Source organism: Ambystoma mexicanum, chromosome 8 (genome assembly GCF_040938575.1).
Source record: "Ambystoma mexicanum isolate Mex_15411 chromosome 8, UKY_AmexF1_1, whole genome shotgun sequence".
Taxonomy (NCBI): domain Eukaryota; kingdom Metazoa; phylum Chordata; class Amphibia; order Caudata; family Ambystomatidae; genus Ambystoma; species Ambystoma mexicanum.
In genome coordinates, this window is record NC_090929.1 from 731,934,864 (window position 1) to 731,958,042 (window position 23,179).

The 23,179-nt window shown below is 46.8% G+C and overlaps 66 non-coding genes and 5 pseudogenes across 66 annotated transcripts; all 71 read left to right on the forward strand.

Annotated features, from left to right (window-relative positions):
- Nucleotides 1-231: 231 nt before the first annotated feature.
- LOC138479346 (5S ribosomal RNA) lies at nt 232-350 on the forward strand. Its single transcript, XR_011273129.1, has one exon. It is a non-coding gene; the product is annotated as a 5S ribosomal RNA (ribosomal RNA).
- Nucleotides 351-456: 106 nt separating this feature from the next.
- On the forward strand, nt 457-575 carry LOC138476921 (5S ribosomal RNA). The gene has a single exon (XR_011270928.1). It is a non-coding gene; the product is annotated as a 5S ribosomal RNA (ribosomal RNA).
- Nucleotides 576-681: 106 nt separating this feature from the next.
- Nucleotides 682-800, forward strand: LOC138476160 (5S ribosomal RNA). The gene has a single exon (XR_011270236.1). It is a non-coding gene; the product is annotated as a 5S ribosomal RNA (ribosomal RNA).
- A 106-nt stretch (nt 801-906) lies between these two features.
- On the forward strand, nt 907-1,025 carry LOC138476922 (5S ribosomal RNA). Its single transcript, XR_011270929.1, has one exon. It is a non-coding gene; the product is annotated as a 5S ribosomal RNA (ribosomal RNA).
- Nucleotides 1,026-1,489: 464 nt separating this feature from the next.
- Nucleotides 1,490-1,605, forward strand: LOC138474162 (5S ribosomal RNA; annotated as a pseudogene).
- A 106-nt stretch (nt 1,606-1,711) lies between these two features.
- LOC138476923 (5S ribosomal RNA) lies at nt 1,712-1,830 on the forward strand. The gene has a single exon (XR_011270930.1). It is a non-coding gene; the product is annotated as a 5S ribosomal RNA (ribosomal RNA).
- A 106-nt stretch (nt 1,831-1,936) lies between these two features.
- LOC138474830 (5S ribosomal RNA) lies at nt 1,937-2,055 on the forward strand. The gene has a single exon (XR_011269063.1). It is a non-coding gene; the product is annotated as a 5S ribosomal RNA (ribosomal RNA).
- Nucleotides 2,056-2,518: 463 nt separating this feature from the next.
- Nucleotides 2,519-2,637, forward strand: LOC138479347 (5S ribosomal RNA). Its single transcript, XR_011273130.1, has one exon. It is a non-coding gene; the product is annotated as a 5S ribosomal RNA (ribosomal RNA).
- A 106-nt stretch (nt 2,638-2,743) lies between these two features.
- LOC138476924 (5S ribosomal RNA) lies at nt 2,744-2,862 on the forward strand. The gene has a single exon (XR_011270931.1). It is a non-coding gene; the product is annotated as a 5S ribosomal RNA (ribosomal RNA).
- A 106-nt stretch (nt 2,863-2,968) lies between these two features.
- LOC138476925 (5S ribosomal RNA) lies at nt 2,969-3,087 on the forward strand. The gene has a single exon (XR_011270932.1). It is a non-coding gene; the product is annotated as a 5S ribosomal RNA (ribosomal RNA).
- Nucleotides 3,088-3,193: 106 nt separating this feature from the next.
- LOC138476926 (5S ribosomal RNA) lies at nt 3,194-3,312 on the forward strand. Its single transcript, XR_011270933.1, has one exon. It is a non-coding gene; the product is annotated as a 5S ribosomal RNA (ribosomal RNA).
- Nucleotides 3,313-3,418: 106 nt separating this feature from the next.
- LOC138479902 (5S ribosomal RNA) lies at nt 3,419-3,537 on the forward strand. The gene has a single exon (XR_011273634.1). It is a non-coding gene; the product is annotated as a 5S ribosomal RNA (ribosomal RNA).
- A 106-nt stretch (nt 3,538-3,643) lies between these two features.
- On the forward strand, nt 3,644-3,762 carry LOC138477797 (5S ribosomal RNA). Its single transcript, XR_011271723.1, has one exon. It is a non-coding gene; the product is annotated as a 5S ribosomal RNA (ribosomal RNA).
- A 106-nt stretch (nt 3,763-3,868) lies between these two features.
- On the forward strand, nt 3,869-3,987 carry LOC138478115 (5S ribosomal RNA). The gene has a single exon (XR_011272012.1). It is a non-coding gene; the product is annotated as a 5S ribosomal RNA (ribosomal RNA).
- A 463-nt stretch (nt 3,988-4,450) lies between these two features.
- LOC138479348 (5S ribosomal RNA) lies at nt 4,451-4,569 on the forward strand. The gene has a single exon (XR_011273131.1). It is a non-coding gene; the product is annotated as a 5S ribosomal RNA (ribosomal RNA).
- A 106-nt stretch (nt 4,570-4,675) lies between these two features.
- LOC138474581 (5S ribosomal RNA) lies at nt 4,676-4,784 on the forward strand (annotated as a pseudogene).
- Nucleotides 4,785-4,890: 106 nt separating this feature from the next.
- Nucleotides 4,891-5,009, forward strand: LOC138479016 (5S ribosomal RNA). Its single transcript, XR_011272829.1, has one exon. It is a non-coding gene; the product is annotated as a 5S ribosomal RNA (ribosomal RNA).
- A 106-nt stretch (nt 5,010-5,115) lies between these two features.
- LOC138479120 (5S ribosomal RNA) lies at nt 5,116-5,234 on the forward strand. Its single transcript, XR_011272924.1, has one exon. It is a non-coding gene; the product is annotated as a 5S ribosomal RNA (ribosomal RNA).
- Nucleotides 5,235-5,687: 453 nt separating this feature from the next.
- LOC138478521 (5S ribosomal RNA) lies at nt 5,688-5,806 on the forward strand. Its single transcript, XR_011272381.1, has one exon. It is a non-coding gene; the product is annotated as a 5S ribosomal RNA (ribosomal RNA).
- Nucleotides 5,807-5,912: 106 nt separating this feature from the next.
- LOC138476927 (5S ribosomal RNA) lies at nt 5,913-6,031 on the forward strand. The gene has a single exon (XR_011270934.1). It is a non-coding gene; the product is annotated as a 5S ribosomal RNA (ribosomal RNA).
- Nucleotides 6,032-6,484: 453 nt separating this feature from the next.
- LOC138478522 (5S ribosomal RNA) lies at nt 6,485-6,603 on the forward strand. The gene has a single exon (XR_011272382.1). It is a non-coding gene; the product is annotated as a 5S ribosomal RNA (ribosomal RNA).
- Nucleotides 6,604-6,709: 106 nt separating this feature from the next.
- LOC138476928 (5S ribosomal RNA) lies at nt 6,710-6,828 on the forward strand. The gene has a single exon (XR_011270935.1). It is a non-coding gene; the product is annotated as a 5S ribosomal RNA (ribosomal RNA).
- Nucleotides 6,829-7,292: 464 nt separating this feature from the next.
- Nucleotides 7,293-7,411, forward strand: LOC138479349 (5S ribosomal RNA). The gene has a single exon (XR_011273132.1). It is a non-coding gene; the product is annotated as a 5S ribosomal RNA (ribosomal RNA).
- Nucleotides 7,412-7,517: 106 nt separating this feature from the next.
- On the forward strand, nt 7,518-7,636 carry LOC138477928 (5S ribosomal RNA). The gene has a single exon (XR_011271842.1). It is a non-coding gene; the product is annotated as a 5S ribosomal RNA (ribosomal RNA).
- A 106-nt stretch (nt 7,637-7,742) lies between these two features.
- Nucleotides 7,743-7,861, forward strand: LOC138477667 (5S ribosomal RNA). The gene has a single exon (XR_011271605.1). It is a non-coding gene; the product is annotated as a 5S ribosomal RNA (ribosomal RNA).
- Nucleotides 7,862-8,325: 464 nt separating this feature from the next.
- LOC138474582 (5S ribosomal RNA) lies at nt 8,326-8,434 on the forward strand (annotated as a pseudogene).
- Nucleotides 8,435-8,540: 106 nt separating this feature from the next.
- On the forward strand, nt 8,541-8,659 carry LOC138476931 (5S ribosomal RNA). Its single transcript, XR_011270937.1, has one exon. It is a non-coding gene; the product is annotated as a 5S ribosomal RNA (ribosomal RNA).
- A 463-nt stretch (nt 8,660-9,122) lies between these two features.
- Nucleotides 9,123-9,241, forward strand: LOC138479350 (5S ribosomal RNA). The gene has a single exon (XR_011273133.1). It is a non-coding gene; the product is annotated as a 5S ribosomal RNA (ribosomal RNA).
- Nucleotides 9,242-9,347: 106 nt separating this feature from the next.
- Nucleotides 9,348-9,466, forward strand: LOC138476932 (5S ribosomal RNA). The gene has a single exon (XR_011270938.1). It is a non-coding gene; the product is annotated as a 5S ribosomal RNA (ribosomal RNA).
- Nucleotides 9,467-9,572: 106 nt separating this feature from the next.
- On the forward strand, nt 9,573-9,681 carry LOC138473996 (5S ribosomal RNA; annotated as a pseudogene).
- A 106-nt stretch (nt 9,682-9,787) lies between these two features.
- LOC138479739 (5S ribosomal RNA) lies at nt 9,788-9,905 on the forward strand. Its single transcript, XR_011273486.1, has one exon. It is a non-coding gene; the product is annotated as a 5S ribosomal RNA (ribosomal RNA).
- A 106-nt stretch (nt 9,906-10,011) lies between these two features.
- Nucleotides 10,012-10,130, forward strand: LOC138479722 (5S ribosomal RNA). The gene has a single exon (XR_011273471.1). It is a non-coding gene; the product is annotated as a 5S ribosomal RNA (ribosomal RNA).
- A 106-nt stretch (nt 10,131-10,236) lies between these two features.
- On the forward strand, nt 10,237-10,355 carry LOC138476933 (5S ribosomal RNA). Its single transcript, XR_011270939.1, has one exon. It is a non-coding gene; the product is annotated as a 5S ribosomal RNA (ribosomal RNA).
- A 106-nt stretch (nt 10,356-10,461) lies between these two features.
- On the forward strand, nt 10,462-10,580 carry LOC138480230 (5S ribosomal RNA). Its single transcript, XR_011273931.1, has one exon. It is a non-coding gene; the product is annotated as a 5S ribosomal RNA (ribosomal RNA).
- Nucleotides 10,581-11,043: 463 nt separating this feature from the next.
- LOC138479351 (5S ribosomal RNA) lies at nt 11,044-11,162 on the forward strand. Its single transcript, XR_011273134.1, has one exon. It is a non-coding gene; the product is annotated as a 5S ribosomal RNA (ribosomal RNA).
- A 106-nt stretch (nt 11,163-11,268) lies between these two features.
- Nucleotides 11,269-11,387, forward strand: LOC138476934 (5S ribosomal RNA). The gene has a single exon (XR_011270940.1). It is a non-coding gene; the product is annotated as a 5S ribosomal RNA (ribosomal RNA).
- A 106-nt stretch (nt 11,388-11,493) lies between these two features.
- Nucleotides 11,494-11,612, forward strand: LOC138479017 (5S ribosomal RNA). The gene has a single exon (XR_011272830.1). It is a non-coding gene; the product is annotated as a 5S ribosomal RNA (ribosomal RNA).
- A 106-nt stretch (nt 11,613-11,718) lies between these two features.
- Nucleotides 11,719-11,837, forward strand: LOC138480310 (5S ribosomal RNA). Its single transcript, XR_011273997.1, has one exon. It is a non-coding gene; the product is annotated as a 5S ribosomal RNA (ribosomal RNA).
- A 453-nt stretch (nt 11,838-12,290) lies between these two features.
- LOC138478864 (5S ribosomal RNA) lies at nt 12,291-12,409 on the forward strand. The gene has a single exon (XR_011272691.1). It is a non-coding gene; the product is annotated as a 5S ribosomal RNA (ribosomal RNA).
- A 106-nt stretch (nt 12,410-12,515) lies between these two features.
- On the forward strand, nt 12,516-12,634 carry LOC138476935 (5S ribosomal RNA). Its single transcript, XR_011270941.1, has one exon. It is a non-coding gene; the product is annotated as a 5S ribosomal RNA (ribosomal RNA).
- Nucleotides 12,635-13,098: 464 nt separating this feature from the next.
- Nucleotides 13,099-13,217, forward strand: LOC138479352 (5S ribosomal RNA). Its single transcript, XR_011273135.1, has one exon. It is a non-coding gene; the product is annotated as a 5S ribosomal RNA (ribosomal RNA).
- Nucleotides 13,218-13,323: 106 nt separating this feature from the next.
- On the forward strand, nt 13,324-13,442 carry LOC138476936 (5S ribosomal RNA). The gene has a single exon (XR_011270942.1). It is a non-coding gene; the product is annotated as a 5S ribosomal RNA (ribosomal RNA).
- A 106-nt stretch (nt 13,443-13,548) lies between these two features.
- Nucleotides 13,549-13,667, forward strand: LOC138478050 (5S ribosomal RNA). The gene has a single exon (XR_011271953.1). It is a non-coding gene; the product is annotated as a 5S ribosomal RNA (ribosomal RNA).
- A 106-nt stretch (nt 13,668-13,773) lies between these two features.
- On the forward strand, nt 13,774-13,892 carry LOC138476937 (5S ribosomal RNA). The gene has a single exon (XR_011270943.1). It is a non-coding gene; the product is annotated as a 5S ribosomal RNA (ribosomal RNA).
- A 460-nt stretch (nt 13,893-14,352) lies between these two features.
- LOC138479355 (5S ribosomal RNA) lies at nt 14,353-14,471 on the forward strand. Its single transcript, XR_011273137.1, has one exon. It is a non-coding gene; the product is annotated as a 5S ribosomal RNA (ribosomal RNA).
- Nucleotides 14,472-14,577: 106 nt separating this feature from the next.
- On the forward strand, nt 14,578-14,696 carry LOC138478116 (5S ribosomal RNA). The gene has a single exon (XR_011272013.1). It is a non-coding gene; the product is annotated as a 5S ribosomal RNA (ribosomal RNA).
- A 106-nt stretch (nt 14,697-14,802) lies between these two features.
- On the forward strand, nt 14,803-14,921 carry LOC138476938 (5S ribosomal RNA). The gene has a single exon (XR_011270944.1). It is a non-coding gene; the product is annotated as a 5S ribosomal RNA (ribosomal RNA).
- Nucleotides 14,922-15,027: 106 nt separating this feature from the next.
- Nucleotides 15,028-15,146, forward strand: LOC138479723 (5S ribosomal RNA). The gene has a single exon (XR_011273472.1). It is a non-coding gene; the product is annotated as a 5S ribosomal RNA (ribosomal RNA).
- Nucleotides 15,147-15,252: 106 nt separating this feature from the next.
- On the forward strand, nt 15,253-15,371 carry LOC138479018 (5S ribosomal RNA). The gene has a single exon (XR_011272831.1). It is a non-coding gene; the product is annotated as a 5S ribosomal RNA (ribosomal RNA).
- A 106-nt stretch (nt 15,372-15,477) lies between these two features.
- Nucleotides 15,478-15,596, forward strand: LOC138479263 (5S ribosomal RNA). Its single transcript, XR_011273054.1, has one exon. It is a non-coding gene; the product is annotated as a 5S ribosomal RNA (ribosomal RNA).
- A 464-nt stretch (nt 15,597-16,060) lies between these two features.
- On the forward strand, nt 16,061-16,179 carry LOC138479220 (5S ribosomal RNA). The gene has a single exon (XR_011273015.1). It is a non-coding gene; the product is annotated as a 5S ribosomal RNA (ribosomal RNA).
- Nucleotides 16,180-16,285: 106 nt separating this feature from the next.
- Nucleotides 16,286-16,404, forward strand: LOC138479924 (5S ribosomal RNA). The gene has a single exon (XR_011273654.1). It is a non-coding gene; the product is annotated as a 5S ribosomal RNA (ribosomal RNA).
- Nucleotides 16,405-16,510: 106 nt separating this feature from the next.
- Nucleotides 16,511-16,629, forward strand: LOC138478740 (5S ribosomal RNA). The gene has a single exon (XR_011272579.1). It is a non-coding gene; the product is annotated as a 5S ribosomal RNA (ribosomal RNA).
- A 453-nt stretch (nt 16,630-17,082) lies between these two features.
- Nucleotides 17,083-17,201, forward strand: LOC138478523 (5S ribosomal RNA). The gene has a single exon (XR_011272383.1). It is a non-coding gene; the product is annotated as a 5S ribosomal RNA (ribosomal RNA).
- Nucleotides 17,202-17,307: 106 nt separating this feature from the next.
- On the forward strand, nt 17,308-17,426 carry LOC138478184 (5S ribosomal RNA). The gene has a single exon (XR_011272075.1). It is a non-coding gene; the product is annotated as a 5S ribosomal RNA (ribosomal RNA).
- Nucleotides 17,427-17,890: 464 nt separating this feature from the next.
- Nucleotides 17,891-18,009, forward strand: LOC138476939 (5S ribosomal RNA). Its single transcript, XR_011270945.1, has one exon. It is a non-coding gene; the product is annotated as a 5S ribosomal RNA (ribosomal RNA).
- Nucleotides 18,010-18,115: 106 nt separating this feature from the next.
- Nucleotides 18,116-18,234, forward strand: LOC138479752 (5S ribosomal RNA). Its single transcript, XR_011273497.1, has one exon. It is a non-coding gene; the product is annotated as a 5S ribosomal RNA (ribosomal RNA).
- Nucleotides 18,235-18,340: 106 nt separating this feature from the next.
- On the forward strand, nt 18,341-18,459 carry LOC138480001 (5S ribosomal RNA). Its single transcript, XR_011273724.1, has one exon. It is a non-coding gene; the product is annotated as a 5S ribosomal RNA (ribosomal RNA).
- Nucleotides 18,460-18,560: 101 nt separating this feature from the next.
- Nucleotides 18,561-18,679, forward strand: LOC138476940 (5S ribosomal RNA). Its single transcript, XR_011270946.1, has one exon. It is a non-coding gene; the product is annotated as a 5S ribosomal RNA (ribosomal RNA).
- A 464-nt stretch (nt 18,680-19,143) lies between these two features.
- LOC138474163 (5S ribosomal RNA) lies at nt 19,144-19,259 on the forward strand (annotated as a pseudogene).
- Nucleotides 19,260-19,365: 106 nt separating this feature from the next.
- LOC138476943 (5S ribosomal RNA) lies at nt 19,366-19,484 on the forward strand. The gene has a single exon (XR_011270948.1). It is a non-coding gene; the product is annotated as a 5S ribosomal RNA (ribosomal RNA).
- Nucleotides 19,485-19,590: 106 nt separating this feature from the next.
- On the forward strand, nt 19,591-19,709 carry LOC138476944 (5S ribosomal RNA). Its single transcript, XR_011270949.1, has one exon. It is a non-coding gene; the product is annotated as a 5S ribosomal RNA (ribosomal RNA).
- Nucleotides 19,710-20,172: 463 nt separating this feature from the next.
- Nucleotides 20,173-20,291, forward strand: LOC138478524 (5S ribosomal RNA). Its single transcript, XR_011272384.1, has one exon. It is a non-coding gene; the product is annotated as a 5S ribosomal RNA (ribosomal RNA).
- Nucleotides 20,292-20,397: 106 nt separating this feature from the next.
- Nucleotides 20,398-20,516, forward strand: LOC138480323 (5S ribosomal RNA). The gene has a single exon (XR_011274009.1). It is a non-coding gene; the product is annotated as a 5S ribosomal RNA (ribosomal RNA).
- Nucleotides 20,517-20,980: 464 nt separating this feature from the next.
- LOC138476945 (5S ribosomal RNA) lies at nt 20,981-21,099 on the forward strand. Its single transcript, XR_011270950.1, has one exon. It is a non-coding gene; the product is annotated as a 5S ribosomal RNA (ribosomal RNA).
- Nucleotides 21,100-21,205: 106 nt separating this feature from the next.
- Nucleotides 21,206-21,324, forward strand: LOC138476946 (5S ribosomal RNA). Its single transcript, XR_011270951.1, has one exon. It is a non-coding gene; the product is annotated as a 5S ribosomal RNA (ribosomal RNA).
- Nucleotides 21,325-21,430: 106 nt separating this feature from the next.
- On the forward strand, nt 21,431-21,549 carry LOC138480089 (5S ribosomal RNA). Its single transcript, XR_011273804.1, has one exon. It is a non-coding gene; the product is annotated as a 5S ribosomal RNA (ribosomal RNA).
- A 106-nt stretch (nt 21,550-21,655) lies between these two features.
- Nucleotides 21,656-21,774, forward strand: LOC138476947 (5S ribosomal RNA). Its single transcript, XR_011270952.1, has one exon. It is a non-coding gene; the product is annotated as a 5S ribosomal RNA (ribosomal RNA).
- A 463-nt stretch (nt 21,775-22,237) lies between these two features.
- LOC138479588 (5S ribosomal RNA) lies at nt 22,238-22,356 on the forward strand. Its single transcript, XR_011273349.1, has one exon. It is a non-coding gene; the product is annotated as a 5S ribosomal RNA (ribosomal RNA).
- Nucleotides 22,357-22,462: 106 nt separating this feature from the next.
- Nucleotides 22,463-22,581, forward strand: LOC138476949 (5S ribosomal RNA). The gene has a single exon (XR_011270954.1). It is a non-coding gene; the product is annotated as a 5S ribosomal RNA (ribosomal RNA).
- Nucleotides 22,582-23,045: 464 nt separating this feature from the next.
- LOC138480238 (5S ribosomal RNA) lies at nt 23,046-23,164 on the forward strand. The gene has a single exon (XR_011273938.1). It is a non-coding gene; the product is annotated as a 5S ribosomal RNA (ribosomal RNA).
- The last annotated feature ends 15 nt before the right edge of the window (nt 23,165-23,179 follow it).

The following is a 23,179-nucleotide window of genomic DNA, read 5'->3' on the forward strand; positions in this document are numbered from 1 at the left end:
AAAGCCGTTATTGTGTTGATTGTTCTCTCCACCTCCCTGCAACAGAAACAGGATGGATGGATTAAAGTTATCCTACCAGACATAGGAGTCCTGAATGGGCCCACCAGTCTTATATATCTCGCCTGATCAAGCGCTGATCGAGCGATGAGCGTGGTATCATGTTGCAAGTGGCTGCATGGCTTAGCTTACTAAATGCAAATGCATAAGAGTAATATTCTTAGCATTACTCGAGCCTACGGCCACACCACACTGAATGCGCCCAATCTCGTCTGATCTCGGAAGCTAAGCAGTGTCGGGCCTAGTTAGTACCTGGATGGGAGACCGCCTGGGAATACCAGGTGCTGTAGGCTTTTTTGTGCTCCAAGTTCAGGAAGTGAGCCATTTCTCAATTGCCTTTCAAAACTGCAAGGTCTAGCCGACTAGATGCTTAAAAGTACAAAACTCACTAGGCCCAGAGCCTACGGCCACACCACACTGAATGCGCCCGATCTCGTCTGATCTCGGAAGCTAAGCAGTGTCGGGCCTAGTTAGTACCTGGATGGGAGACCGCCTGGGAATACCAGGTGCTGTAGGCTTTTTTGTGCTCCAAGTTCAGGAAGTGAGCCATTTCTCAATTGCCTTTCAAAACTGCAAGGTCTAGCCGACTAGATGCTTAAAAGTACAAAACTCACTAGGACCAGAGCCTACGGCCACACCACACTGAATGCGCCCGATCTCGTCTGATCTCGAAAGCTAAGCAGTGTCGGGCCTGGTTAGTACCTGGATGGGAGACCGCCTGGGAATACCAGGTGCTGTAGGCTTTTTTGTGCTCCAAGTTCAGGAAGTGAGCCATTTCTCAATTGCCTTTCAAAACTGCAAGGTCTAGCCGACTAGATGCTTAAAAGTACAAAACTCACTAGGCCCTGAGCCTACGGCCACACCACACTGAATGCGCCCGATCTCGTCTGATCTCGGAAGCTAAGCAGTGTCGGGCCTAGTTAGTACCTGGATGGGAGACCGCCTGGGAATACCAGGTGCTGTAGGCTATTTTGTGCTCCATGATTAGTAATTGCACAACTTCTCAATTACTTTTCAAATTTGGTATGTTTCCAAAATAATTTTATCCCGTTTTATAGCGGAAATGTTGGACAACATTATGAGGGCTGGAGCTACCTATTTACATATAATTAGCATACAGGTAGTGTGTTCATGGGTAATAAATCGACTTTCACATGTAATGCAGTAGAGAGAATATTGAGTCCTTCAAGAGGCATGAAAGAAAGCCGTTATTGTGTTGATTGTTCTCTCCACCTCCCTGCAACAGAAACAGGATGGATGGATTAAAGTTATCCTACCAGACATAGGAGTCCTGAATGGGCCCACCAGTCTTATATATCTCGCCTGATCGAGCGCTGATCGAGCGATGAGCGTGGTATCATGTTGCAAGTGGCTGCATGGCTTAGCTTACTAAATGCAAATGCATAAGAGTAATATTCTTAGCATTACTAGAGCCTACGGCCACACCAGACTGAATGCGCCCGATCTCGTCTGATCTCGGAAGCTCAGTGTCGGGCCTAGTTAGTACCTGGATGGGAGACCGCCTGGGAATACCAGGTGCTGTAGGCTTTTTTGTGCTCCAAGTTCAGGAAGTGAGCCATTTCTCAATTGCCTTTCAAAACTGCAAGGTCTAGCCGACTAGATGCTTAAAAGTACAAAACTCACTAGGCCCAGAGCCTACGGCCACACCACACTGAATGCGCCCGATCTCGTCTGATCTCGGAAGCTAAGCAGTGTCGGGCCTAGTTAGTACCTGGATGGGAGACCGCCTGGGAATACCAGGTGCTGTAGGCTTTTTTGTGCTCCAAGTTCAGGAAGTGAGCCATTTCTCAATTGCCTTTCAAAACTGCAAGGTCTAGCCGACTAGATGCTTAAAAGTACAAAACTCACTAGAACCAGAGCCTACGGCCACACCACACTGAATGCACCCGATCTCGTCTGATCTCGGAAGCTAAGCAGTGTCGGGCCTAGTTAGTACCTGGATGGGAGACCGCCTGGGAATACCAGGTGCTGTAGGCTATTTTGTGCTCCATGATTAGTAATTGCACAACTTCTCAATTACTTTTCAAATTTGGTATGTTTCCAAAATAATTTTATCCCGTTTTATAGCGGAAATGTTGGACAACATTATGAGGGCTGGAGCTACCTATTTACATATAATTAGCATACAGGTAGTGTGTTCATGGGTAATAAATCGACTTTCACATGTAATGCAGTACAGAGAATATTGAGTCCTTCAAGAGGCATGAAAGAAAGCCGTTATTGTGTTGATTGTTCTCTCCACCTCCCTGCAACAGAAACAGGATGGATGGATTAAAGTTATCCTACCAGACATAGGAGTCCTGAATGGGCCCACCAGTCTTATATATCTCGCCTGATCGAGCCTGATCGAGCGATGAGCGTGGTATCATGTTGCAAGTGGCTGCATGGCTTAGCTTACTAAATGCAAATGCATAAGAGTAATATTCTTAGCATTTCTAGAGCCTACGGCCACACCACACTGAATGCGCCCAATCTCGTCTGATCTCGGAAGCTAAGCAGTGTCGGGCCTAGTTAGTACCTGGATGGGAGACCGCCTGGGAATACCAGGTGCTGTAGGCTTTTTTGTGCTCCAAGTTCAGGAAGTGAGCCATTTCTCAATTGCCTTTCAAAACTGCAAGGTCTAGCCGACTAGATGCTTAAAAGTACAAAACTCACTAGGCCCAGAGCCTACGGCCACACCACACTGAATGCGCCCGATCTCGTCTGATCTCGGAAGCTAAGCAGTGTCGGGCCTAGTTAGTACCTGGATGGGAGACCGCCTGGGAATACCAGGTGCTGTAGGCTTTTTTGTGCTCCAAGTTCAGGAAGTGAGACATTTCTCAATTGCCTTTCAAAACTGCAAGGTCTAGCCGACTAGATGCTTAAAAGTACAAAACTCACTAGGCCCAGAGCCTACGGCCACACCACACTGAATGCGCCCGATCTCGTCTGATCTCGGAAGCTAAGCAGTGTCGGGCCTAGTTAGTACCTGGATGGGAGACCGCCTGGGAATACCAGGTGCTGTAGGCTTTTTTGTGCTCCAAGTTCAGGAAGTGAGCCATTTCTCAATTGCCTTTCAAAACTGCAAGGTCTAGCCGACTAGATGCTTAAAAGTACAAAACTCACTAGGACCAGAGCCTACGGCCACACCACACTGAATGCGCCCGATCTCGTCTGATCTCGGAAGCTAAGCAGTGTCGGGCCTAGTTAGTACCTGGATGGGAGACCGCCTGGGAATACCAGGTGCTGTAGGCTTTTTTGTGCTCCAAGTTCAGGAAGTGAGCCATTTCTCAATTGCCTTTCAAAACTGCAAGGTCTAGCCGACTAGATGCTTAAAAGTACAAAACTCACTAGGACCAGAGCCTACGGCCACACCACACTGAATGCCCCCGATCTCGTCTGATCTCGGAAGCTAAGCAGTGTCGGGCCTAGTTAGTACCTGGATGGGAGACGGCCTGGGAATACCAGGTGCTGTAGGCTTTTTTGTGCTCCAAGTTCAGGAAGTGAGCCATTTCTCAATTGCCTTTCAAAACTGCAAGGTCTAGCCGACTAGATGCTTAAAAGTACAAAACTCACTAGGACCAGAGCCTACGGCCACACCACACTGAATGCGCCCGATCTCGTCTGATCTCGGAAGCTAAGCAGTGTCGGGCCTAGTTAGTACCTCGATGGGAGACCGCCTGGGAATACCAGGTGCTGTAGGCTTTTTTGTGCTCCAAGTTCAGGAAGTGAGCCATTTCTCAATTGCCTTTCAAAACTGCAAGGTCTAGCCGACTAGATGCTTAAAAGTACAAAACTCACTAGGCCCAGAGCCTACGGCCACACCACACTGAATGCGCCTGATCTCGTCTGATCTCGGAAGCTAAGCAGTGTCGGGCCTAGTTAGTACCTGGATGGGAGACCGCCTGGGAATACCAGGTGCTGTAGGCTATTTTGTGCTCCATGATTAGTAATTGCACAACTTCTCAATTACTTTTCAAATTTGGTATGTTTCCAAAATAATTTTATCCCGTTTTATAGCGGAAATGTTGGACAACATTATGAGGGCTGGAGCTACCTATTTACATATAATTAGCATACAGGTAGTGTGTTCATGGGTAATAAATCGACTTTCACATGTAATGCAGTACAGAGAATATTGAGTCCTTCAAGAGGCATGAAAGAAAGCCGTTATTGTGTTGATTGTTCTCTCCACCTCCCTGCAACAGAAACAGGATGGATGGATTAAAGTTATCCTACCAGACATAGGAGTCCTGAATGGGCCCACCAGTCTTATATATCTCGCCTGATCGAGCCTGATCGAGCGATGAGCGTGGTATCATGTTGCAAGTGGCTGCATGGCTTAGCTTACTAAATGCAAATGCATAAGAGTAATATTCTTAGCATTTCTAGAGCCTACGGCCACACCACACTGAATGCGCCCAATCTCGTCTGATCTCGGAAGCTAAGCAGTGTCGGGCCTAGTTAGTACCTGGATGGGAGACCGCCTGGGAATACCAGGTGCTGTAGGCTTTTTTGTGCTCCAAGTTCAGGAAGTGAGCCATTTCTCAATTGCCTTTCAAAACTGCAAGGTCTAGCCGACTAGATGCTTAAAAGTACAAAACTCACTAGGCCCAGAGCCTACGGCCACACCACACTGAATGCGTCTGATCTCGGAAGCTAAGCAGTGTCGGGCCTAGTTAGTACCTGGATGGGAGACCGCCTGGGAATACCAGGTGCTGTAGGCTTTTTTGTGCTCCAAGTTCAGGAAGTGAGCCATTTCTCAATTGCCTTTCAAAACTGCAAGGTCTAGCCGACTAGATGCTTAAAAGTACAAAACTCACTAGGACCAGAGCCTACGGCCACACCACACTGAATGCGCCCGATCTCGTCTGATCTCAGAAGCTAAGCAGTGTCGGGCCTAGTTAGTACCTGGATGGGAGACCGCCTGGGAATACCAGGTGCTGTAGGCTTTTTTGTGCTCCAAGTTCAGGAAGTGAGCCATTTCTCAATTGCCTTTCAAAACTGCAAGGTCTAGCCGACTAGATGCTTAAAAGTACAAAACTCACGAGGCCCAGAGCCTACGGCCACACCACACTGAATGCGCCCGATCTCGTCTGATCTCGTAAGCTAAGCAGTGTCGGGCCTAGTTAGTACCTGGATGGGAGACCGCCTGGGAATACCAGGTGCTGTAGGCTATTTTGTGCTCCATGATTAGTAATTGCACAACTTCTCAATTACTTTTCAAATTTGGTATGTTTCCAAAATAATTTTATCCCGTTTTATAGCGGAAATGTTGGACAACATTATGAGGGCTGGAGCTACCTATTTACATATAATTAGCATACAGGTAGTGTGTTCATGGGTAATAAATCGACTTTCACATGTAATGCAGTACAGAGAATATTGAGTCCTTCAAGAGGCATGAAAGAAAGCCGTTATTGTGTTGATTGTTCTCTCCACCTCCCTGCAACAGAAACAGGATGGATGGATTAAAGTTATCCTACCAGACATAGGAGTCCTGAATGGGCCCACCAGTCTTATATATCTCGCCTGATCGAGCGATGAGCGTGGTATCATGTTGCAAGTGGCTGCATGGCTTAGCTTACTAAATGCAAATGCATAAGAGTAATATTCTTAGCATTTCTAGAGCCTACGGCCACACCACACTGAATGCGCCCGATCTCGTCTGATCTCGGAAGCTAAGCAGTGTCGGGCCTAGTTAGTACCTGGATGGGAGACTGCCTGGGAATACCAGGTGCTGTAGGCTTTTTTGTGCTCCAAGTTCAGGAAGTGAGCCATTTCTCAATTGCCTTTCAAAACTGCAAGGTCTAGCCGACTAGATGCTTAAAAGTACAAAACTCACTAGGCCCAGAGCCTACGGCCACACCACACTGAATGCGCCCGATCTCGTCTGATCTCGGAAGCTAAGCAGTGTCGGGCCTAGTTAGTACCTGGATGGGAGACCGCCTGGGAATACCAGGTGCTGTAGGCTATTTTGTGCTCCATGATTAGTAATTGCACAACTTCTCAATTACTTTTCAAATTTGGTATGTTTCCAAAATAATTTTATCCCGTTTTATAGCGGAAATGTTGGACAACATTATGAGGGCTGGAGCTACCTATTTACATATAATTAGCATACAGGTAGTGTGTTCATGGGTAATAAATCGACTTTCACATGTAATGCAGTACAGAGAATATTGAGTCCTTCAAGAGGCATGAAAGAAAGCCGTTATTGTGTTGATTGTTCTCTCCACCTCCCTGCAACAGAAACAGGATGGATGGATTAAAGTTATCCTACCAGACATAGGAGTCCTGAATGGGCCCACCAGTCTTATATATCTCGCCTGATCGAGCGATGAGCGTGGTATCATGTTGCAAGTGGCTGCATGGCTTAGCTTACTAAATGCAAATGCATAAGAGTAATATTCTTAGCATTTCTAGAGCCTACGGCCACACCACACTGAATGCGCCCGATCTCGTCTGATCTCGGAAGCTAAGCAGTGTCGGGCCTAGTTAGTACCTGGATGGGAGACTGCCTGGGAATACCAGGTGCTGTAGGCTTTTTTGTGCTCCAAGTTCAGGAAGTGAGCCATTTCTCAATTGCCTTTCAAAACTGCAAGGTCTAGCCGACTAGATGCTTAAAAGTACAAAACTCACTAGGCCCAGAGCCTACGGCCACACCACACTGAATGCGCCCGATCTCGTCTGATCTCGGAAGCTAAGCAGTGTCGGGCCTAGTTAGTACCTGGATGGGAGACCGCCTGGGAATACCAGGTGCTGTAGGCTATTTTGTGCTCCATGATTAGTAATTGCGCAACTTCTCAATTACTTTTCAAATTTGGTATGTTTCCAAAATAATTTTATCCCGTTTTATAGCGGAAATGTTGGACAACATTATGAGGGCTGGAGCTACCTATTTACATATAATTAGCATACAGGTAGTGTGTTCATGGGTAATAAATCGACTTTCACATGTAATGCAGTACAGAGAATATTGAGTCCTTCAAGAGGCATGAAAGAAAGCCGTTATTGTGTTGATTGTTCTCTCCACCTCCCTGCAACAGAAACAGGATGGATGGATTAAAGTTATCCTACCAGACATAGGAGTCCTGAATGGGCCCACCAGTCTTATATATCTCGCCTGATCAAGCGCTGATCGAGCGATGAGCGTGGTATCATGTTGCAAGTGGCTGCATGGCTTAGCTTACTAAATGCAAATGCATAAGAGTAATATTCTTAGCATTACTCGAGCCTACGGCCACACCACACTGAATGCGCCCAATCTCGTCTGATCTCGGAAGCTAAGCAGTGTCGGGCCTAGTTAGTACCTGGATGGGAGACCGCCTGGGAATACCAGGTGCTGTAGGCTTTTTTGTGCTCCAAGTTCAGGAAGTGAGCCATTTCTCAATTGCCTTTCAAAACTGCAAGGTCTAGCCGACTAGATGCTTAAAAGTACAAAACTCACTAGGACCAGAGCCTACGGCCACACCACACTGAATGCGCCCGATCTCGTCTGATCTCGGAAGCTAAGCAGTGTCGGGCCTGGTTAGTACCTGGATGGGAGACCGCCTGGGAATACCAGGTGCTGTAGGCTTTTTTGTGCTCCAAGTTCAGGAAGTGAGCCATTTCTCAATTGCCTTTCAAAACTGCAAGGTCTAGCCGACTAGATGCTTAAAAGTACAAAACTCACTAGGCCCTGAGCCTACAGCCACACCACACTGAATGCGCCCGATCTCGTCTGATCTCGGAAGCTAAGCAGTGTCGGGCCTAGTTAGTACCTGGATGGGAGACCGCCTGGGAATACCAGGTGCTGTAGGCTATTTTGTGCTCCATGATTAGTAATTGCACAACTTCTCAATTACTTTTCAAATTTGGTATGTTTCCAAAATAATTTTATCCCGTTTTATAGCGGAAATGTTGGACAACATTATGAGGGCTGGAGCTACCTATTTACATATAATTAGCATACAGGTAGTGTGTTCATGGGTAATAAATCGACTTTCACATGTAATGCAGTACAGAGAATATTGAGTCCTTCAAGAGGCATGAAAGAAAGCCGTTATTGTGTTGATTGTTCTCTCCACCTCCCTGCAACAGAAACAGGATGGATGGATTAAAGTTATCCTACCAGACATAGGAGTCCTGAATGGGCCCACCAGTCTTATATATCTCGCCTGATCGAGCGCTGATCGAGCGATGAGCGTGGTATCATGTTGCAAGTGGCTGCATGGCTTAGCTTACTAAATGCAAATGCATAAGAGTAATATTCTTAGCATTTCTAGAGCCTACGGCCACACCACACTGAATGCGTCTGATCTCGGAAGCTAAGCAGTGTCGGGCCTAGTTAGTACCTGGATGGGAGACCGCCTGGGAATACCAGGTGCTGTAGGCTTTTTTGTGCTCCAAGTTCAGGAAGTGAGCCATTTCTCAATTGCCTTTCAAAACTGCAAGGTCTAGCCGACTAGATGCTTAAAAGTACAAAACTCACTAGGCCCAGAGCCTACGGCCACACCACACTGAATGCGCCCGATCTCGTCTGATCTCGGAAGCTAAGCAGTGTCGGGCCTAGTTAGTACCTGGATGGGAGACCGCCTGGGAATACCAGGTGCTGTAGGCTATTTTGTGCTCCATGATTAGTAATTGCACAACTTCTCAATTACTTTTCAAATTTGGTATGTTTCCAAAATAATTTTATCCCGTTTTATAGCGGAAATGTTGGACAACATTATGAGGGCTGGAGCTACCTATTTACATATAATTAGCATACAGGTAGTGTGTTCATGGGTAATAAATCGACTTTCACATGTAATGCAGTACAGAGAATATTGAGTCCTTCAAGAGGCATGAAAGAAAGCCGTTATTGTGTTGATTGTTCTCTCCACCTCCCTGCAACAGAAACAGGATGGATGGATTAAAGTTATCCTACCAGACATAGGAGTCCTGAATGGGCCCACCAGTCTTATATATCTCGCCTGATCGAGCCTGATCGAGCGATGAGCGTGGTATCATGTTGCAAGTGGCTGCATGGCTTAGCTTACTAAATGCAAATGCATAAGAGTAATATTCTTAGCATTTCTAGAGCCTACGGCCACACCACACTGAATGCGCCCAATCTCGTCTGATCTCGGAAGCTAAGCAGTGTCGGGCCTAGTTAGTACCTGGATGGGAGACCGCCTGGGAATACCAGGTGCTGTAGGCTTTTTTGTGCTCCAAGTTCAGGAAGTGAGCCATTTCTCAATTGCCTTTCAAAACTGCAAGGTCTAGCCGACTAGATGCTTAAAAGTACAAAACTCACTAGGCCCAGAGCCTACGGCCACACCACACTGAATGCGCCCGATCTCGTCTGATCTCGGAAGCTAAGCAGTGTCGGGCCTAGTTAGTACCTGGATGGGAGACCGCCTGGGAATACCAGGTGCTGTAGGCTTTTTTGTGCTCCAAGTTCAGGAAGTGAGACATTTCTCAATTGCCTTTCAAAACTGCAAGGTCTAGCCGACTAGATGCTTAAAAGTACAAAACTCACTAGGCCCAGAGCCTACGGCCACACCACACTGAATGCGCCCGATCTCGGAAGCTAAGCAGTGTCGGGCCTAGTTAGTACCTGGATGGGAGACCGCCTGGGAATACCAGGTGCTGTAGGCTTTTTTGTGCTCCAAGTTCAGGAAGTGAGCCATTTCTCAATTGCCTTTCAAAACTGCAAGGTCTAGCCGACTAGATGCTTAAAAGTACAAAACTCACTAGGACCAGAGCCTACGGCCACACCACACTGAATGCGCCCGATCTCGTCTGATCTCGGAAGCTAAGCAGTGTCGGCCTAGTTAGTACCTGGATGGGAGACCGCCTGGGAATACCAGGTGCTGTAGGCTTTTTTGTGCTCCAAGTTCAGGAAGTGAGCCATTTCTCAATTGCCTTTCAAAACTGCAAGGTCTAGCCGACTAGATGCTTAAAAGTACAAAACTCACTAGGACCAGAGCCTACGGCCACACCACACTGAATGCGCCCGATCTCGTCTGATCTCGGAAGCTAAGCAGTGTCGGGCCTAGTTAGTACCTGGATGGGAGACGGCCTGGGAATACCAGGTGCTGTAGGCTTTTTTGTGCTCCAAGTTCAGGAAGTGAGCCATTTCTCAATTGCCTTTCAAAACTGCAAGGTCTAGCCGACTAGATGCTTAAAAGTACAAAACTCACTAGGACCAGAGCCTACGGCCACACCACACTGAATGCGCCCGATCTCGTCTGATCTCGGAAGCTAAGCAGTGTCGGGCCTAGTTAGTACCTGGATGGGAGACCGCCTGGGAATACCAGGTGCTGTAGGCTTTTTTGTGCTCCAAGTTCAGGAAGTGAGCCATTTCTCAATTGCCTTTCAAAACTGCAAGGTCTAGCCGACTAGATGCTTAAAAGTACAAAACTCACTAGGCCCAGAGCCGACGGCCACACCACACTGAATGCGCCTGATCTCGTCTGATCTTGGAAGCTAAGCAGTGTCGGGCCTAGTTAGTACCTGGATGGGAGACCGCCTGGGAATACCAGGTGCTGTAGGCTATTTTGTGCTCCATGATTAGTAATTGCACAACTTCTCAATTACTTTTCAAATTTGGTATGTTTCCAAAATAATTTTATCCCGTTTTATAGCCGAAATGTTGGACAACATTATGAGGGCTGGAGCTACCTATTTACATATAATTAGCATACAGGTAGTGTGTTCATGGGTAATAAATCGACTTTCACATGTAATGCAGTACAGAGAATATTGAGTCCTTCAAGAGGCATGAAAGAAAGCCGTTATTGTGTTGATTGTTCTCTCCACCTCCCTGCAACAGAAACAGGATGGATGGATTAAAGTTATCCTACCAGACATAGGAGTCCTGAATGGGCCCACCAGTCTTATATATCTCGCCTGATCGAGCCTGATCGAGCGATGAGCGTGGTATCATGTTGCAAGTGGCTGCATGGCTTAGCTTACTAAATGCAAATGCATAAGAGTAATATTCTTAGCATTTCTAGAGCCTACGGCCACACCACACTGAATGCGCCCAATCTCGTCTGATCTCGGAAGCTAAGCAGTGTCGGGCCTAGTTAGTACCTGGATGGGAGACCGCCTGGGAATACCAGGTGCTGTAGGCTTTTTTGTGCTCCAAGTTCAGGAAGTGAGCCATTTCTCAATTGCCTTTCAAAACTGCAAGGTCTAGCCGACTAGATGCTTAAAAGTACAAAACTCACTAGGCCCAGAGCCTACGGCCACACCACACTGAATGCGCCCGATCTCGTCTGATCTCGGAAGCTAAGCAGTGTCGGGCCTAGTTAGTACCTGGATGGGAGACCGCCTGGGAATACCAGGTGCTGTAGGCTTTTTTGTGCTCCAAGTTCAGGAAGTGAGCCATTTCTCAATTGCCTTTCAAAACTGCAAGGTCTAGCCGACTAGATGCTTAAAAGTACAAAACTCACTAGGACCAGAGCCTACGGCCACACCACACTGAATGCGCCCGATCTCGTCTGATCTCAGAAGCTAAGCAGTGTCGGGCCTAGTTAGTACCTGGATGGGAGACCGCCTGGGAATACCAGGTGCTGTAGGCTTTTTTGTGCTCCAAGTTCAGGAAGTGAGCCATTTCTCAATTGCCTTTCAAAACTGCAAGGTCTAGCCGACTAGATGCTTAAAAGTACAAAACTCACAAGGCCCAGAGCCTACGGCCACACCACACTGAATGCGCCCGATCTCGTCTGATCTCGTAATCTAAGCAGTGTCGGGCCTAGTTAGTACCTGGATGGGAGACCGCCTGGGAATACCAGGTGCTGTAGGCTATTTTGTGCTCCATGATTAGTAATTGCACAACTTCTCAATTACTTTTCAAATTTGGTATGTTTCCAAAATAATTTTATCCCGTTTTATAGCGGAAATGTTGGACAACATTATGAGGGCTGGAGCTACCTATTTACATATAATTAGCATACAGGTAGTGTGTTCATGGGTAATAAATCGACTTTCACATGTAATGCAGTACAGAGAATATTGAGTCCTTCAAGAGGCATGAAAGAAAGCCGTTATTGTGTTGATTGTTCTCTCCACCTCCCTGCAACAGAAACAGGATGGATGGATTAAAGTTATCCTACCAGACATAGGAGTCCTGAATGGGCCCACCAGTCTTATATATCTCGCCTGATCGAGCGATGAGCGTGGTATCATGTTGCAAGTGGCTGCATGGCTTAGCTTACTAAATGCAAATGCATAAGAGTAATATTCTTAGCATTTCTAGAGCCTACGGCCACACCACACTGAATGCGCCCGATCTCGTTTGATCTCGGAAGCTAAGCAGTGTCGGGCCTAGTTAGTACCTGGATGGGAGACTGCCTGGGAATACCAGGTGCTGTAGGCTTTTTTGTGCTCCAAGTTCAGGAAGTGAGCCATTTCTCAATTGCCTTTCAAAACTGCAAGGTCTAGCCGACTAGATGCTTAAAAGTACAAAACTCACTAGGCCCAGAGCCTACGGCCACACCACACTGAATGCGCCCGATCTCGTCTGATCTCGGAAGCTAAGCAGTGTCGGGCCTAGTTAGTACCTGGATGGGAGACCGCCTGGGAATACCAGGTGCTGTAGGCTATTTTGTGCTCCATGATTAGTAATTGCGCAACTTCTCAATTACTTTTCAAATTTGGTATGTTTCCAAAATAATTTTATCCCGTTTTATAGCGGAAATGTTGGACAACATTATGAGGGCTGGAGCTACCTATTTACATATAATTAGCATACAGGTAGTGTGTTCATGGGTAATAAATCGACTTTCACATGTAATGCAGTACAGAGAATATTGAGTCCTTCAAGAGGCATGAAAGAAAGCCGTTATTGTGTTGATTGTTCTCTCCACCTCCCTGCAACAGAAACAGGATGGATGGATTAAAGTTATCCTACCAGACATAGGAGTCCTGAATGGGCCCACCAGTCTTATATATCTCGCCTGATCAAGCGCTGATCGAGCGATGAGCGTGGTATCATGTTGCAAGTGGCTGCATGGCTTAGCTTACTAAATGCAAATGCATAAGAGTAATATTCTTAGCATTACTCGAGCCTACGGCCACACCACACTGAATGCGCCCAATCTCGTCTGATCTCGGAAGCTAAGCAGTGTCGGGCCTAGTTAGTACCTGGATGGGAGACCGCCTGGGAATACCAGGTGCTGTAGGCTTTTTTGTGCTCCAAGTTCAGGAAGTGAGCCATTTCTCAATTGCCTTTCAAAACTGCAAGGTCTAGCCGACTAGATGCTTAAAAGTACAAAACTCACTAGGCCCAGAGCCTACGGCCACACCACACTGAATGCGCCCGATCTCGTCTGATCTCGGAAGCTAAGCAGTGTCGGGCCTAGTTAGTACCTGGATGGGAGACCGCCTGGGAATACCAGGTGCTGTAGGCTTTTTTGTGCTCCAAGTTCAGGAAGTGAGCCATTTCTCAATTGCCTTTCAAAACTGCAAGGTCTAGCCGACTAGATGCTTAAAAGTACAAAACTCACTAGGACCAGAGCCTACGGCCACACCACACTGAATGCGCCCGATCTCGTCTGATCTCGGAAGCTAAGCAGTGTCGGGCCTGGTTAGTACCTGGATGGGAGACCGCCTGGGAATACCAGGTGCTGTAGGCTTTTTTGTGCTCCAAGTTCAGGAAGTGAGCCATTTCTCAATTGCCTTTCAAAACTGCAAGGTCTAGCCGACTAGATGCTTAAAAGTACAAAACTCACTAGGCCCTGAGCCTACGGCCACACCACACTGAATGCGCCCGATCTCGTCTGATCTCGGAAGCTAAGCAGTGTCGGGCCTAGTTAGTACCTGGATGGGAGACCGCCTGGGAATACCAGGTGCTGTAGGCTATTTTGTGCTCCATGATTAGTAATTGCACAACTTCTCAATTACTTTTCAAATTTGGTATGTTTCCAAAATAATTTTATCCCGTTTTATAGCGGAAATGTTGGACAACATTATGAGGGCTGGAGCTACCTATTTACATATAATTAGCATACAGGTAGTGTGTTCATGGGTAATAAATCGACTTTCACATGTAATGCAGTACAGAGAATATTGAGTCCTTCAAGAGGCATGAAAGAAAGCCGTTATTGTGTTGATTGTTCTCTCCACCTCCCTGCAACAGAAACAGGATGGATGGATTAAAGTTATCCTACCAGACAGAGTCCTGAATGGGCCCACCAGTCTTATATATCTCGCCTGATCGAGCCTGATCGAGCGATGAGCGTGGTATCATGTTGCAAGTGGCTGCATGGCTTAGCTTACTAAATGCAAATGCATAAGAGTAATATTCTTAGCATTTCTAGAGCCTACGGCCACACCACACTGAATGCGCCCAATCTCGTCTGATCTCGGAAGCTAAGCAGTGTCGGGCCTAGTTAGTACCTGGATGGGAGACCGCCTGGGAATACCAGGTGCTGTAGGCTTTTTTGTGCTCCAAGTTCAGGAAGTGAGCCATTTCTCAATTGCCTTTCAAAACTGCAAGGTCTAGCCGACTAGATGCTTAAAAGTACAAAACTCACTAGGCCCAGAGCCTACGGCCACACCACACTGAATGCGCCTGATCTCGTCTGATCTCGGAAGCTAAGCAGTGTCGGGCCTAGTTAGTACCTGGATGGGAGACCGCCTGGGAATACCAGGTGCTGTAGGCTTTTTTGTGCTCCAAGTTCAGGAAGTGAGCCATTTCTCAATTGCCTTTCAAAACTGCAAGGTCTAGCCGACTAGATGCTTAAAAGTACAAAACTCACTAGGCCCAGAGCCTACGGCCACACCACACTGAATGCGCCCGATCTCGTCTGATCTCGGAAGCTAAGCAGTGTCGGGCCTAGTTAGTACCTGGATGGGAGACCGCCTGGGAATACCAGGTGCTGTAGGCTTTTTTGTGCTCCAAGTTCAGGAAGTGAGCCATTTCTCAATTGCCTTTCAAAACTGCAAGGTCTAGCCGACTAGATGCTTAAAAGTACAAAACTCACTAGGACCAGAGCCTACGGCCACACCACACTGAATGCGCCCGATCTCGTCTGATCTCGGAAGCTAAGCAGTGTCGGGCCTAGTTAGTACCTGGATGGGAGACGGCCTGGGAATACCAGGTGCTGTAGGCTTTTTTGTGCTCCAAGTTCAGGAAGTGAGCCATTTCTCAATTGCCTTTCAAAACTGCAAGGTCTAGCCGACTAGATGCTTAAAAGTACAAAACTCACTAGGACCAGAGCCTACGGCCACACCACACTGAATGCGCCCGATCTCGTCTGATCTCAGAAGCTAAGCAGTGTCGGGCCTAGTTAGTACCTGGATGGGAGACCGCCTGGGAATACCAGGTGCTGTAGGCTTTTTTGTGCTCCAAGTTCAGGAAGTGAGCCATTTCTCAATTGCCTTTCAAAACTGCAAGGTCTAGCCGACTAGATGCTTAAAAGTACAAAACTCACTAGGCCCAGAGCCTACGGCCACACCACACTGAATGCGCCCGATCTCGTCTGATCTCGGAAGCTAGGCAGTGTCGGGCCTAGTTAGTACCTGGATGGGAGACCGCCTGGGAATACCAGGTGCTGTAGGCTATTTTGTGCTCCATGATTAGTAATTGCACAACTTCTCAATTACTTTTCAAATTTGGTATGTTTCCAAAATAATTTTATCCCGTTTTATAGCGGAAATGTTGGACAACATTATGAGGGCTGGAGCTACCTATTTACATATAATTAGCATACAGGTAGTGTGTTCATGGGTAATAAATCGACTTTCACATGTAATGCAGTACAGAGAATATTGAGTCCTTCAAGAGGCATGAAAGAAAGCCGTTATTGTGTTGATTGTTCTCTCCACCTCCCTGCAACAGAAACAGGATGGATGGATTAAAGTTATCCTACCAGACATAGGAGTCCTGAATGGGCCCACCAGTCTTATATATCTCGCCTGATCGAGCGCTGATCGAGCGATGAGCGTGGTATCATGTTGCAAGTGGCTGCATGGCTTAGCTTACTAAATGCAAATGCATAAGAGTAATATTCTTAGCATTACTAGAGCCTACGGCCACACCAGACTGAATGCGCCCGATCTCGTCTGATCTCGGAAGCTAAGCAGTGTCGGGCCTAGTTAGTACCTGGATGGGAGACCGCCTGGGAATACCAGGTGCTGTAGGCTTTTTTGTGCTCCAAGTTCAGGAAGTGAGCCATTTCTCAATTGCCTTTCAAAACTGCAAGGTCTAGCCGACTAGATGCTTAAAAGTACAAAACTCACTAGGCCCAGAGCCTACGGCCACACCACACTGAATGAGCCCGATCTCGTCTGATCTCGAAAGCTAAGCAGTGTCGGGCCTAGTTAGTACCTGGATGGGAGACCGCCTGGGAATACCAGGTGCTGTAGGCTTTTTTGTGCTCCAAGTTCAGGAAGTGAGCCATTTCTCAATTGCCTTTCAAAACTGCAAGGTCTAGCCGACTAGATGCTTAAAAGTACAAAACTCACTAGGACCAGAGCCTATGGCCACACCACACTGAATGTGCCCGATCTCGTCTGATCTCGGAAGCTAAGCAGTGTCGGGCCTAGTTAGTACCTGGATGGGAGACCGCCTGGGAATACCAGGTGCTGTAGGCTATTTTGTGCTCCATGATTAGTAATTGCACAACTTCTCAATTACTTTTCAAATTTGGTATGTTTCCAAAATAATTTTATCCCGTTTTATAGCGGAAATGTTGGACAACATTATGAGGGCTGGAGCTACCTATTTACATATAATTAGCATACAGGTAGTGTGTTCATGGGTAATAAATCGACTTTCACATGTAATGCAGTACAGAGAATATTGAGTCCTTCAAGAGGCATGAAAGAAAGCCGTTATTGTGTTGATTGTTCTCTCCACCTCCCTGCAACAGAAACAGGATGGATGGATTAAAGTTATCCTACCAGACATAGGAGTCCTGAATGGGCCCACCAGTCTTATATATCTCGCCTGATCGAGCGATGAGCGTGGTATCATGTTGCAAGTGGCTGCATGGCTTAGCTTACTAAATGCAAATGCATAAGAGTAATATTCTTAGCATTTCTAGAGCCTACGGCCACACCACACTGAATGCGCCCGATCTCGTCTGATCTCGGAAGCTAAGCAGTGTCGGGCCTAGTTAGTACCTGGATGGGAGACTGCCTGGGAATACCAGGTGCTGTAGGCTTTTTTGTGCTCCAAGTTCAGGAAGTGAGCCATTTCTCAATTGCCTTTCAAAACTGCAAGGTCTAGCCGACTAGATGCTTAAAAGTACAAAACTCACTAGGCCCAGAGCCTACGGCCACACCACACTGAATGCGCCCGATCTCGTCTGATCTCGGAAGCTAAGCAGTGTCGGGCCTAGTTAGTACCTGTATGGGAGACCGCCTGGGAATACCAGGTGCTGTAGGCTATTTTGTGCTCCATGATTAGTAATTGCGCAACTTCTCAATTACTTTTCAAATTTGGTATGTTTCCAAAATAATTTTATCCCGTTTTATAGCGGAAATGTTGGACAACATTATGAGGGCTGGAGCTACCTATTTACATATAATTAGCATACAGGTAGTGTGTTCATGGGTAATAAATCGACTTTCACATGTAATGCAGTACAGAGAATATTGAGTCCTTCAAGAGGCATGAAAGAAAGCCGTTATTGTGTTGATTGTTCTCTCCACCTCCCTGCAACAGAAACAGGATGGATGGATTAAAGTTATCCTACCAGACATAGGAGTCCTGAATGGGCCCACCAGTCTTATATATCTCGCCTGATCAAGCGCTGATCGAGCGATGAGCGTGGTATCATGTTGCAAGTGGCTGCATGGCTTAGCTTACTAAATGCAAATGCATAAGAGTAATATTCTTAGCATTACTCGAGCCTACGGCCACACCACACTGAATGCGCCCGATCTCGTCTGATCTCGGAAGCTAAGCAGTGTCGGGCCTAGTTAGTACCTGGATGGGAGACCGCCTGGGAATACCAGGTGCTGTAGGCTTTTTTGTGCTCCAAGTTCAGGAAGTGAGCCATTTCTCAATTGCCTTTCAAAACTGCAAGGTCTAGCCGACTAGATGCTTAAAAGTACAAAACTCACTAGGCCCAGAGCCTGCGGCCACACCACACTGAATGCGCCCGATCTCGTCTGATCTCGGAAGCTAAGCAGTGTCAGGCCTAGTTAGTACCTGGATGGGAGACCGCCTGGGAATACCAGGTGCTGTAGGCTTTTTTGTGCTCCAAGTTCAGGAAGTGAGCCATTTCTCAATTGCCTTTCAAAACTGCAAGGTCTAGCCGACTAGATGCTTAAAAGTACAAAACTCACTGGGACCAGAGCCTACGGCCACACCACACTGAATGCGCCCGATCTCGTCTGATCTTGGAAGCTAAGCAGTATCGGGCCTAGTTAGTACCTGGATGGGAGACCGCCTGGGAATACCAGGTGCTGTAGGCTTTTTTGTGCTCCAAGTTCAGGAAGTGAGCCATTTCTCAATTGCAAAACTGCAAGGTCTAGCCGACTAGATGCTTAAAAGTACAAAACTCACTAGGCCCTGAGCCTACGGCCACACCACACTGAATGCGCCCGATCTCGTCTGATCTCGGAAGCTAAGCAGTGTCGGGCCTAGTTAGTACCTGGATGGGAGACCGCCTGGGAATACCAGGTGCTGTAGGCTATTTTGTGCTCCATGATTAGTAATTGCACAACTTCTCAATTACTTTTCAAATTTGGTATGTTTCCAAAATAATTTTATCCCGTTTTATAGCGGAAATGTTGGACAACATTATGAGGGCTGGAGCTACCTATTTACATATAATTAGCATACAGGTAGTGTGTTCATGGGTAATAAATCGACTTTCACATGTAATGCAGTACAGAGAATATTGAGTCCTTCAAGAGGCATGAAAGAAAGCCGTTATTGTGTTGATTGTTCTCTCCACCTCCCTGCAACAGAAACAGGATGGATGGATTAAAGTTATCCTACCAGACATAGGAGTCCTGAATGGGCCCACCAGTCTTATATATCTCGCCTGATCGAGCGCTGATCGAGCGATGAGCGTGGTATCATGTTGCAAGTGGCTGCATGGCTTAGCTTACTAAATGCAAATGCATAAGAGTAATATTCTTAGCATTACTAGAGCCTACGGCCACACCAGACTGAATGCGCCCGATCTCGTCTGATCTCGGAAGCTCAGTGTCGGGCCTAGTTAGTACCTGGATGGGAGACCGCCTGGGAATACCAGGTGCTGTAGGCTTTTTTGTGCTCCAAGTTCAGGAAGTGAGCCATTTCTCAATTGCCTTTCAAAACTGCAAGGTCTAGCCGACTAGATGCTTAAAAGTACAAAACTCACTAGGCCCAGAGCCTACGGCCACACCACACTGAATGCGCCCGATCTCGTCTGATCTCGGAAGCTAAGCAGTGTCGGGCCTAGTTAGTACCTGGATGGGAGACCGCCTGGGAATACCAGGTGCTGTAGGCTTTTTTGTGCTCCAAGTTCAGGAAGTGAGCCATTTCTCAATTGCCTTTCAAAACTGCAAGGTCTAGCCGACTAGATGCTTAAAAGTACAAAACTCACTAGGACCAGAGCCTACGGCCACACCACACTGAATGCGCCCGATCTCGTCTGATCTCGGAAGCTAAGCAGTGTCGGGCCTAGTTAGTACCTGGATGGGAGACCGCCTGGGAATACCAGGTGCTGTAGGCTATTTTGTGCTCCATGATTAGTAATTGCACAACTTCTCAATTACTTTTCAAATTTGGTATGTTTCCAAAATAATTTTATCCCGTTTTATAGCGGAAATGTTGGACAACATTATGAGGGCTGGAGCTACCTATTTACATATAATTAGCATACAGGTAGTGTGTTCATGGGTAATAAATCGACTTTCACATGTAATGCAGTACAGAGAATATTGAGTCCTTCAAGAGGCATGAAAGAAAGCCGTTATTGTGTTGATTGTTCTCTCCACCTCCCTGCAACAGAAACAGGATGGATGGATTAAAGTTATCCTACCAGACATAGGAGTCCTGAATGGGCCCACCAGTCTTATATATCTCGCCTGATCTCGCCTGATCGAGCGATGAGCGTGGTATCATGTTGCAAGTGGCTGCATGGCTTAGCTTACTAAATGCAAATGCATAAGAGTAATATTCTTAGCATTTCTAGAGCCTACGGCCACACCACACTGAATGCGCCCGATCTCGTCTGATCTCGGAAGCTAAGCAGTGTCGGGCCTAGTTAGTACCTGGATGGGAGACTGCCTGGGAATACCAGGTGCTGTAGGCTTTTTTGTGCTCCAAGTTCAGGAAGTGAGCCATTTCTCAATTGCCTTTCAAAACTGCAAGGTCTAGCCGACTAGATGCTTAAAAGTACAAAACTCACTAGGCCCAGAGCCTACGGCCACACCACACTGAATGCGCCCGATCTCGTCTGATCTGGGAAGCTAAGCAGTGTCGGGCCTAGTTAGTACCTGTATGGGAGACCGCCTGGGAATACCAGGTGCTGTAGGCTATTTTGTGCTCCATGATTAGTAATTGCGCAACTTCTCAATTACTTTTCAAATTTGGTATGTTTCCAAAATAATTTTATCCCGTTTTATAGCGGAAATGTTGGACAACATTATGAGGGCTGGAGCTACCTATTTACATATAATTAGCATACAGGTAGTGTGTTCATGGGTAATAAATCGACTTTCACATGTAATGCAGTACAGAGAATATTGAGTCCTTCAAGAGGCATGAAAGAAAGCCGTTATTGTGTTGATTGTTCTCTCCACCTCCCTGCAACAGAAACAGGATGGATGGATTAAAGTTATCCTACCAGACATAGGAGTCCTGAATGGGCCCACCAGTCTTATATATCTCGCCTGATCAAGCGCTGATCGAGCGATGAGCGTGGTATCATGTTGCAAGTGGCTGCATGGCTTAGCTTACTAAATGCAAATGCATAAGAGTAATATTCTTAGCATTACTCGAGCCTACGGCCACACCACACTGAATGCGCCCGATCTCGTCTGATCTCGGAAGCTAAGCAGTGTCGGGCCTAGTTAGTACCTGGATGGGAGACCGCCTGGGAATACCAGGTGCTGTAGGCTTTTTTGTGCTCCAAGTTCAGGAAGTGAGCCATTTCTCAATTGCCTTTCAAAACTGCAAGGTCTAGCCGACTAGATGCTTAAAAGTACAAAACTCACTAGGCCCAGAGCCTACGGCCACACCACACTGAATGCGCCCGATCTCGTCTGATCTCGGAAGCTAAGCAGTGTCGGGCCTAGTTAGTACCTGGATGGGAGACCGCCTGGGAATACCAGGTGCTGTAGGCTTTTTTGTGCTCCAAGTTCAGGAAGTGAGCCATTTCTCAATTACCTTTCAAAACTGCAAGGTCTAGCCGACTAGATGCTTAAAAGTACAAAACTCACTGGGACCAGAGCCTACGGCCACACCACACTGAATGCGCCCGATCTCGTCTGATCTTGGAAGCTAAGCAGTGTCAGGCCTAGTTAGTACCTGGATGGGAGACCGCCTGGGAATACCAGGTGCTGTAGGCTTTTTTGTGCTCCAAGTTCAGGAAGTGAGCCATTTCTCAATTGCCTTTCAAAACTGCAAGGTCTAGCCGACTAGATGCTTAAAAGTACAAAACTCACTAGGCCCTGAGCCTACGGCCACACCACACTGAATGCGCCCGATCTCGTCTGATCTCGGAAGCTAAGCAGTGTCGGGCCTAGTTAGTACCTGGATGGGAGACCGCCTGGGAATACCAGGTGCTGTAGGCTATTTTGTGCTCCATGATTAGTAATTGCACAACTTCTCAATTACTTTTCAAATTTGGTATGTTTCCAAAATAATTTTATCCCGTTTTATAGCGGAAATGTTGGACAACATTATGAGGGCTGGAGCTACCTATTTACATATAATTAGCATACAGGTAGTGTGTTCATGGGTAATAAATCGACTTTCACATGTAATGCAGTACAGAGAATATTGAGTCCTTCAAGAGGCATGAAAGAAAGCCGTTATTGTGTTGATTGTTCTCTCCACCTCCCTGCAACAGAAACAGGATGGATGGATTAAAGTTATCCTACCAGACATAGGAGTCCTGAATGGGCCCACCAGTCTTATATATCTCGCCTGATCGAGCCTGATCGAGCGATGAGCGTGGTATCATGTTGCAAGTGGCTGCATGGCTTAGCTTACTAAATGCAAATGCATAAGAGTAATATTCTTAGCATTTCTAGAGCCTACGGCCACACCACACTGAATGCGCCTGATCTCGTCTGATCTCGGAAGCTAAGCAGTGTCGGGCCTAGTTAGTACCTGGATGGGAGACTGCCTGGGAATACCAGGTGCTGTAGGCTTTTTTGTGCTCCAAGTTCAGGAAGTGAGCCATTTCTCAATTGCCTTTCAAAACTGCAAGGTCTAGCCGACTAGATGCTTAAAAGTACAAAACTCACTAGGCCCAGAGCCTACGGCCACACCACACTGAATGCGCCCGATCTCGTCTGATCTCGGAAGCTAAGCAGTGTCGGGCCTAGTTAGTACCTGGATGGGAGACCGCCTGGGAATACCAGGTGCTGTAGGCTATTTTGTGCTCCATGATTAGTAATTGCGCAACTTCTCAATTACTTTTCAAATTTGGTATGTTTCCAAAATAATTTTATCCCGTTTTATAGCGGAAATGTTGGACAACATTATGAGGGCTGGAGCTACCTATTTACATATAATTAGCATACAGGTAGTGTGTTCATGGGTAATAAATCGACTTTCACATGTAATGCAGTACAGAGAATATTGAGTCCTTCAAGAGGCATGAAAGAAAGCCGTTATTGTGTTGATTGTTCTCTCCACCTCCCTGCAACAGAAACAGGATGGATGGATTAAAGTTATCCTACCAGACATAGGAGTCCTGAATGGGCCCACCAGTCTTATATATCTCGCCTGATCGAGCGCTGATCGAGCGATGAGCGTGGTATCATGTTGCAAGTGGCTGCATGGCTTAGCTTACTAAATGCAAATGCATAAGAGTAATATTCTTAGCATTACTAGAGCCTACGGCCACACCAGACTGAATGCGCCCGATCTCGTCTGATCTCGGAAGCTAAGCAGTGTCAGGCCTAGTTAGTACCTGGATGGGAGACCGCCTGGGAATACCAGGTGCTGTAGGCTTTTTTGTGCTCCAAG